Source organism: Pinus tabuliformis, chromosome X (genome assembly GCF_031772625.1).
Source record: "Pinus tabuliformis cultivar Carrire ecotype Pingquan chromosome X, CPIR1, whole genome shotgun sequence".
Taxonomy (NCBI): domain Eukaryota; kingdom Viridiplantae; phylum Streptophyta; class Pinopsida; order Pinales; family Pinaceae; genus Pinus; species Pinus tabuliformis.
In genome coordinates, this window is record NC_142308.1 from 1006689970 (window position 1) to 1006700615 (window position 10646).

The 10646-nt window shown below is 34.4% G+C and overlaps 1 pseudogene; it reads left to right on the forward strand.

Annotated features, from left to right (window-relative positions):
- The first annotated feature begins 7371 nt into the window (after window positions 1-7371).
- On the forward strand, window positions 7372-10381 carry LOC149143156 (uncharacterized; annotated as a pseudogene).
- Window positions 10382-10646: the final 265 nt, after the last annotated feature.

The window sequence follows — 10646 nt, forward strand, 5'->3', positions numbered from 1 at the left end:
TTTTCTTTGATAAAATAAGAATAAAAGTAATATTTCTTTGTAATTAATGTTAACCATCCTAGATTGACCTTAAACTCAAATATATGAAGCTTCAAGAGGGATTGAATCTCTCAACATTCTCTCAAATCTCTTAACATGCAAAAAAGAAAATTGAGCTCAGAACTTGAGGAAAGGTTTTCACTTCTAGGGATTTAACATCCAGGGTTAAAATAGATTTAAGATGGTTTCACTGTGTGTAGCAATGCAAAAGTTGTTGAACATCTAATTATTCTAATAATAATAAATATGCAAAATATGTCAAATTTTCTCAATTAGCTAAGATGATAAAGACATCTAATAATAGAAATGGTGAAAAATGACGAAATATAAATACTGAATACAAAGTGACAATGATATAAAATCTGAATAACCAAAATGTAGTTAATTGCAAATAGTTTTCATGGTAAGCAATCTCACACTAATTTTTTTACTATTCCTATTTTCACACATGTTAGTTTTGCCATCTTTTCATATGGATCATATGAAAATGGTGGGTGAACTCATAGACCATTCAAATATTCAACTCAAGCTATAGTACTAAACATCATACCTTGTCTCTCTTGCCTTCCAATGTTAATAGTAGCTTTCTCCAAAGTCAACCATTGTGACTTATTGAGTGTTAAACCCAAAGTAAGATAATAGTAGGTATTTTCTATTACGCCATTTGAATGGGAAGTGACTAAAAATATTAAAGGATGGAAAAGGGGAATAATAATAATGTACTCAATTACAAATATTTTACATTTTCAAGAAGCAAACATTTAAGCTAAGTGAACGTTTTATTTAAGATGAAAATTCAAGTATTTTATTTTTGGTTGGATTACTGTAATACAAAAATCAATGCATGTCTTCAATATTTTTTTTGTGATTATATTGATATCATGCACAATATTAATCAAATTAATTTAAAATTAATGTACGTCGTACATTTAGTTACATTAAATTAGAAATGGACATCTAGAAAATCAATGCATGTAATGCAAGCATTCAAATAAAATTAGAAGTCAACATCTATATTGAAATCAATGCGACTAGTGCAAGAAATCAAATAGGATTAGAAATCATCTACACTAAAATGAATGCATCTAGTGTAACCAATTAAATAGAACTAGAAATTAGCATCTACATTGAAATCAATGCATTTAGTATAATTAATAAAATAGGATTATCAATCAACATGTAGCGTAAAATCAATGCATCTATTTCAATGAATAACATTGTCTCTCCCGCTCCCTCTTTCTGCCATATCTCTCTCTTTCCTTCTACCTCTCCTTCCCTCCCTATGTCTATCTCTTCCTCACTTTCTCTCAGTGCCATCTATATCTATATATCCCCCCACTTCTTATTTTTTCCCTCTCTATCTCACTCCCCAAAAGCACTGTTCTCCCTCTCCATATATATATCTCTCTCCCTCTCGCTCTCTAGCTCTCTCTTCTTCCCTCTCTCCCACCTCCATATATATCTCTATCTCTCTTTGTCTCTCTTTCTCTATCTTTCTATCCCACCCCAAAAAATACACATTATCTCTCCATATATATCTATCTCTTTCTCCCTTCCTCTTCCATTCCCTCTCTCTTTCTTCCCCGTCTCTCCCTCTCTTTCCCCTTGTCTCTCTCTTCCATCTCTCCCAGGCCACTCCCTTTTTCTCTCCACATTTTTCTCTTTATTTATTTCTTCTTCCCTTGATCTCCCTCCCCTCCAAATCAATCTCTCTCTCCCTCCATCTCTCCTTAGCTCCCTCATGCCCTCTCTATATTCCCACCTCTCTCTCCCTTTCTCTCATGCCCTCCATTGACCCCACCCCATGTAACACACTCTCCATCTCTCAACCCTCCAAGTCTGCCACTATATCCCCCTCCGACCCCATCTTCTCTCCCTCCCATCCTCCCTCACTTCCTTCCTTTCTCTCCCTCTCTCTCGCTCGCTCCCTCCTACTCTCTCTTCCATCCTCTCTCTTTCTCTCTATAGATTTATGACTATCTCCCTCTCCTCTCTCTCCAACCTCCATCTATGTCCCTCCCTCTCTCTCTTCCTCTTCCCTTCATCTCTATATCCTTCTCTTCTCTCTCATCCCTCCTTCTCTTCTCTCTCGTCCCTCCTCTTCTCTCTCCCTCACTCTCCCTCACTCTCTCCTTTGCCACTTCCTCTCTCTCTCCACCTCTCTCTCTCTATGTATTTGTTCATCCCTCCCTTTGTCTCCTCCCCTCTCTCCCTCCCTCTCTCCTTCTCTCTCCCCCCTCTTGGCTCTCTTCATCAGTCTCTCCCTCTATCATTGCCTCTCCACCTCTCTCTATATCTCCCCTTTTCCCTCTCTCCAATTTTCCTTCTCTCCCCCCTCCATCCATATGGTCAAGGATTCTCACTCTTTGTAATCAATAATATATTTAAGGTCTAATATAATAATACTTATAATGGATATGATTAATATTATAATTTATTGGAATAATAGTAATCAATATTATTAATTAGTATGCCTATAATAATATATAACAAAATAATCTATTAAAGAAACAATAATATATTAACATTGCATTATAGATAGACAATTTCCTTATTTTAATTGAGTTGGTAGCTATGTACCTTACATTTTACATTTTATATTACTTCACATTTTACATTACATTTTAAATGTTACATTTTACAATATATTATATTTTGCATTTTACATTTATATATGTTTCAATTTTAGTATTAATTAAAAAGTATGAAGTTGACATTTAATTTTGTTTCATTTTTTCTCTCTATATGTTTTCCGTGAGAAATTTTACATTTTATTTTATATTTTACATTACATTTTACATTTATATATATTTTAATTTTAATTTTAATTAAAAACATATAAAGGCAACAATTTTTTTCTATGTAAATTTTTCCTCGGATTTGAAAAATGTTGACATACTTTCCGACATTACACCCATATATTTTCATTTGTGGCTATCTCTGATCCCTCTGTTAGTGAATTTTTTGGGGAGCTTATAATAAGTCGAGACCTATTATTATTCGGCATCAATCTCCTAACTTTGACATTCTTTTCATAGAGCGCCTAGATAGAGTGGGGTTTTTTCTTTCATAGAAAATACTCCATTCGGTCCATCATGGAAAGCTAGAAATCTATGGCATTGCAGCCAAAAATAGTGCAAGAATGTAATGCCCCACTTAAATCTTATCCTGCAAATTTTATTAATGTTTACATTATCCGAAAATATTGAGAAATATTGGTCTAATATAAAATTCATGATTTCTATTATTCAAATTCCCAACTTTCCTTCTCAAATTGAATCCTAGGTAGGAAATGGTCTCCTTCCATTATTTCAAATAATATATGTATTCATCTCACATTCCCCGATGTACCCTCACATTTACTAGGGAGAAGACATGGTCCTCTCCAACTCATTATCAATATAAATATTCATCTCACATTCCCCGATGTACCCTCACATTTACTAGGGAGAAGACATGGTCCTCTCCATTTAATTAGATCTCACATTCCCCAATGTACACTCACATTTACTTGGGAGAAGACATAGACCTCTCCATTTAACTATCAATATATAAATATTCATCTCACATTCCCAAATGTACTTTCAAATTTACTTGGGAGAAGACATGGTCCTCTCCCATTAATTTCCCAATTTTATATTCATGTCACATTTCCAAATGTACTCCCAGCTTTACTTTGGAGAAGAGAAGTCAACTGTAAGGATGGATGAGAAGTTAATGACATTAATGAGAGGTGGTTGAGATGGAGAAGAGAGGGAGGGTATAAAAGGGAAGGGGGTAGGGAGAAAAGGGGAGGTTGGGTCTTGCTTATGATTGTGGGGTTGGTTGTGATTTTAGGATTTGTTGTGATTTTTGGAGAGAGGTTTCTTGGGTTGTTGATAGGAGGGAAATATTGTTGATCTTGGTTTGGATCATTCATCTTGAACACACACACTACATTTGGTTGCTCTTGGGCTCAGAGTGTTAAGGAACCTGTGGAGGTTTCCTGGGCAAGGAATTATTTCCTAGTTGGGTGGGAGGTAAATCCAGTTGGGTCAGTCAATAGGAGCATTCAGCAGGAGCAGCAACTGAAAGGCATCTCCACCAGCCACCGGTATAGGTATTCCTCTATAGATTACTCAGGTAAATTTATTATAATGAAATGTTCTCCATAAGTTATAAGGATTAGAATGTAAATGGTAAAATTTTACTTGTTTAAAAGTCTTGTAAGAAAGTAAACTATTGCCTATTATTGCATCTAAATTCATTAGAAATAGATATGTTAGAAGACCCTAGGATAGGGCTCTTACACATGGTATCAAAAGCAGGCTCAAAATCTGGACCCAAAGCCCACTAAACCCCAAATACCACTAGAAGGAGGGCATGAACATCCGACCTTGTGGCTGTTAAGCTGTTGTGGTTAACAGCCTTTACCCATCAACAAAGGCTGTTGGTTCTGATGATTTAAAGTGTCCTTTCTTCCTGCTTTCAGTTTGATTTCATTCAGAGTTAAAGTCCATTATTTCTACTGTCAATTTCACCTCATTTACTATCTGCTTTCTGTTTATGTAGTTAGAGTTTGATCGTGTTCCATCAGCATACTAAGTTAAGCATGTCTTTGACTATTTAATGATTTAAGCCTTGAATATCCCTATCTGCATTCTCAATCTCAGCCTTTTCCTTTTATTTGTATGTGTTTTTGAATGTTTTCTGTTACCTTTATTTGTTTTATTAATCTCAATCTGTACCTACACTGGTTACATCCTTCTCCTCTAGTCACTTTTCAGTCTATATAACCTTGTTGTTGGCTTTCCCAGACAAGTCCTTTATGTTTATTTTGAAGTGAATAATGTGATAGTTGACTTCTTCACTCTGTTATGTCGCTAACATAATGTCATTTCCCATTTCAATGCCATCACTTATGGTTACAGTTATCTATTTAGTGTCTACCAAATTTTCTTGCTTGCCATTTCAGTGTCATGACTTGTGGTTGCTATATGTTTGATCTCTACATTATTATCTTACAGCAGTGGCTAAGATTCAGTTTTCTATTCTAGTATATATCATATACACTGTAATGATCTCTTTAAGACAACCACAGATTTCCAGTATAATGCCATCTCCCAAACCTTGAAGTTTAGAATTTGTGCTGAGCATCTGTTGGTTTTACTTAAATATGCGGCTTCAAATCATATGCTTGTTTAGTAGCTGCACATAATCGATGGCCTTATTAATTCAGAGTATTGGGATTGGCATGATAGTCAGTTAGTTCTCCTTAGCTTAACAGGCATATTTGCAACCTGCATTGTTTTGTTCCTTCCAATGGGGATGGCGGGGTGGCACCTCAGCCAGAATAGAGTGCTCTTCTTCAACGCGACTCTCTTCATAACCTTAGTAGTAGGGGGTTCATCTCATGCCCTATGTTCTAAGTATTTCCGATACTTTTTTCTCTGTTTACATCATCTCCTAGTGTAGATAAGTAAAATTCCCCAATGCCCTGTGAGTCAGTCCTCCATGAAGTAGACTGGGAGGAGAACAAGAGTTTTGATGATAATAATAGTTCATCGTTCAGTGGATCCAGAACATGGCACTGGAATGTGTAGGCTATTGAATCTGGATGTGGGTTTCAAAGATTGAATAGGACCGATACTCTAGATCTCCTCACTGGCTCATGGATTGCCATTGCTGGGGATTCAGAGGCTCGGTACCTGGTTCTCTCACTATTAGAACTGATATTGGAATCCATTGAATCCATCTCAAAGAATATTTTCAAACGGCAATGTCAGAATAGGTTTCGCCTTGCATCGAGTGTGCAATTTGCCTCACCTCTTTGAATGGCGATTTTTCTAGAAGAATTTCGGCCAGATTTCATATATAAGAGGATTAGTTTGTGCTATTTAGCCTCATTTTCTTCTATTAGTGTTTTAAATGAATGATTTATCTCATGAGCTTGGGATTTATAGGATGATTCAAGAATAATATTCAGAGTGGAGATGCGCTTTTCCTTTCAATTCTTTGAATCAACATTTTTCTCTAATTCTGAGTGCTGGGTATTTATATCGAGCAGATGAATTATGTTTATAGTCTGGTTTAATTCTTAATATGGATTTTGAATTTATTATTTTAAATACAAATGTATAGATTGTTAGATTTAATAATATATTCTTGGTATACATCATTTAAAAGATAAAAATTGAGTTTTCCAAATTATTTTTCTTGAGAAAACTTATTTTATGTATTTGCGACCTCCACTCTATCTTGGCGTTACAAATACTCAACAGTACATAAATTAATGACAAATAAGTGGTTTATTTGTAAATAAGGTTTCTAGATTTTTCATTTTTAAAAAGAATTAAAATGTATGGACAATAATATTATTTAATCTGAGGATATTCATTGTATTCACAATTTAACTGATGAAATCAAAGTTCTCCAATACATTTTTCACCCTGCAATAGCATTACAAATTTTTAGAATCACAGACATTAAATGAGAAATAAGTGTTTTGATAGCTATCAACGTGTTTAATAATTTATGATTAAATGCCTGTGCTAGCTAGTCATACCAGCAATCAGTCATTGAAAGTCTCTGTCTCCTTCCCTTTAGGTCATAAACTTTCGTGGGCCCTTATGACCAGCAGCCACTTATATCCTCGGTGAAGGACCCAGCGCTATCAAACACTTGGCCTTGAGAATGCAAGGAGAGAAATTCTTACTATCCTATCCAAAGGGAAACTAACCCAAAGGGCCTCTTATCTCTCTTGGAATCATATCCCCCTATCTCTTTAGGTTTTCCTATTTGCAGCCAATCGATGAAGTTGCATCATAATTTACATAGGTCCATGATCCTTAGTCACCTATTTAATTTTGACCTTTGTTTTTTGAAGACATCATTTGATTAATAGCCAATCATCAGTAAAAGTGGCTCTGCACTATTGTGGTGTATAAAATTCATCTCATAATTTGCTTAGACATAAGCTTATGCTCTACAATTGGGTTCCTCTCATGTGGTTTGGAAAATGATTTTGACTTATGGGATTGATTTGTTTCACAATGATTGAAATTGGGTTTTCTAGGTTTCTTGCTATGGAGTCCCTTATTAAAGAACGTGAGCTGCAAAACCATTCATCTATCAATGCCTCTATTCACGATGGTGATAACAGAATTGTAGTGGACAAATGCAACTTTACAATCTAGTGATTCTCACATGTCTGCTACTCTTCTCATATCTGTACGTCCAAAGGGCAGTCACATGGTGTGTTGCACCTACATGCACTTGGAGAAGATTGTAAACAATGATCTCCATAAGATTGGTCATGGCTCCTTTCTCAACATCACCCAACTGATTGCAAAAATGGCAAAGGAATCACCTTATGAAGCATGGAGCATCCATCAATGTAATTGGCTTTTTCGTTTGTATTTTATTTTATGATCCTTACAAGTTTTCAATATGTTTGTTTCTAGTGATTAGCGATTGAAAATACTTGAAATTAATGTTTAGTAGCTTGGTTTTCTTATTGAAATTTTTATCATTACATTTATCACTTTCCCATGAGATTGATGTGTCTATTCTAACTCTTGTGGCTAAGTAGATACCTCCATTGTCCATAAGTCAGGTTGTAGACAAACAAATGATTTCATATAAGCTCACTCACCAAATTCTCTCTCTTGTATTGAATGCCAATCTAGATGTGAGTGACAGTGGAATTATTTCTTGAATATATTTGTTGCATCAACTTGATCAAAGTATGACACATTTTGTTTTAGAAACTATTTTATAAGTTAATTCTACTTTAGTTTTGTTTCTTCTCGTCATCATGATAAAATTATTCTCTATTTTCCATGGCCTATTGTTTGAATAGTAAGTTGGGGTGCTTTACCTGAGGAGACCTAGTTTTTAATCTTGTGGACACCACTTAATGGCCAATTTGAACACTAAAATTGACAAAGTAGTATCTAATACTAGTCCATCCACTAATCTCTTTGGTCCTATTAATCACTTTGCTCATTTCAAATAGAAAAGTTTATCTATAGCCCTTTCTTACATAGGTTTTAGGGTTGTATTTAATTACTTAATCGTAATATTCCCTAATTCAATTCCTTATTTTGGATTACTCCATCAAAACTTCTCCTTTTTACATAAGGAGGATGTCATATTGTGGACTTACTGTAACCAATTATGATATCTATCTTCTATTATATTGACAACAATCAAAATTTCTTTTGTAGAATGATTGTTTTATCCAACAATGATATTTGTAGTGCTTCAGCTTTCTGGTTGGACCGAATTCAAGATGATTTTGGAGACATTTTCATAGCTAAATTAAATGTGAGGTAATTTTCCTTAACGTAGGACTTACAATGCCATCATGTAACATGTTTAATCCATTTCTTCAGTTACTCCATTGTAGCCCTGAATTGAGCTTCTTCATTGTCACCTTTTTCTATGTCCAACATTTTAGAGCATAATGTATAAGATGATAATATTTTGATTAATAATTTTTCCCAGTTTTCTATCAAATGAGAAATTGAGAAGTTTTCATCATTTATAGTTTTAGCTTAGAAACTACCTTGTTTAGCTATTGTTTATACAAGAATTTTGGGATTAAATTGTAGTTCTTGAATCGATACTAAGGAGTAAAAACTAGCAGCTCTATACAAAGTGAAGGATCCTGAAGTGAGAAAATTTATTCAGAAATGCTTGGCCACTATTTCTAGAAGGCTTCTTGTAATGGAGCTCTTAATGGACCCATTTCTCCAAGCTGATGAGCATGGCTTAGAATATTCCTTTTCTGTATTAGATTTCTACAGAGGTGATGTGGGGGAACTCGGCCCATTATTAAGAGAGCCTAACATTGAAGCTTTTCAAAATGTTCATCATAAAGCATGCCAAATCTAATTTTTTGTGCAAGTGTATAACAAGAATGGGATTTTTGTCGCCTATGAAAATTAGAAACACCAAAATGTTGTACATGTGCACTCATGCTTTAGATGGGATAATATGTCTCACAACATAAATTTCACTATCAAAGGCAAGAAGGGAGAGCATAACACAATGTTTTTAAAATATGAATTATGGAAATAGAAGGTAATGAATTTTATATTGCAGTAGTAAACCATGAACCTACCAACATATCCTAAATCCTAACCCGACTAGCACATTGCATTTTAAGACTATTTATGTTTTCTACTTCTATCAACTAGACCCTAGTCTATTTTTCTCACCCATGTTAATGTTACAATATTCAATACATCTTGCAAGATGCATCTGCATATATATAGATATAGATATATATATAGATATATATAGCTGTTTCTTCTTTTTGATGTGGAAGAGGATACAACCATGAGTTTTGCTTGCAAAATTATTGCTGAACTTGACCTTGTTGATTAAGACGTTACAAAGATTACAAATTACATTGATAAAGAAATCCTTGATTTGGTACTTGATTGGAAAGCAAGGGTAGCATTAGATGATGACCACTCTTTCTATGGGCATAACAATTCCACTTACAAAACAAGTGAAACTTGTTGGTGGAATTATAGTGATCACCTCTTTAGTATCTCTTCTTAGGGTTCTTTGATGGAATACCCAAGGTCTCATAACTATGTTGATAAGAAGTCAGAAATAATGGCTTTTACTTGAGTTGAATGTGTAGCCATGCATGATTTCTTTGAAGGAGTGACATTGGAAGTTGACGCAAACAGATTTTTCTTTATATGTGGAAGAGAAATCTTCAACAATTTCAATCAAATCATTAGATGTTCTTCATCATGATTTGGTCAATGGAGAGGATCTAGTTTCATTTGGATCTGTAATCTCACATGGTTCCATGGATAACAATTTTGAATATTCTTGATCACGTCTAATATCCTGAAGCATTGATAACACAGAGGATGTATTTCCATGAAATCCCGCAAATCCTCTAGAAGCGATAGGATATGTAGATAAATTTGGAGAATGTTGGAGCCGTGGAATATCTGAAGGGTTTATCCCTATTAATAACTGTCAATGTCTTAGGTGTATCGAGAAACCTATGTTTCAGGCTCAGATGACTATCATCAGTAAATGTTTTATCTAGTAAAGATGAAAATTCCACTAATAAAGAGCCACAATTATTAGCAGTCAAACATTAGAAGGCACTAATGGAACTTTAGAGAAGACATGGGATTTCCCTCTTAGAAATAAAAAAATGATTTGAGAAACAAAATACCTCTCAAACATCTTTAGATAAGAATAAATTCAGTCCTGAAATACATTTTTAAGATTAGAAAAGGAAGTCAATGGGTAAGCTGACAAAGTTGGTATATTAGGAAGGGTTCAGGAGTTTGCAGCCATTAAACAACTTGGATCTAATTTTTAGGGAAGAAGACTTTCCAACATTGCCTGCCATATATTATCACTTAAGCATATAGTAGCTAGTTATGATTTTCTAGGTCTAAAGAAACTTGCAATTCACTAGTTATATATTTGTTAATTGATCATATAACCACCTACAGAGATAACTTATTGATATGAAAACATTCCCTCAAAAAGTGATCTTGTTATGAATAAGTAATACAATAATCCCATTGCATCCTACAGAGAATGTAATATGCTTCTATTAATAATTAGTGATATTCAGTTAG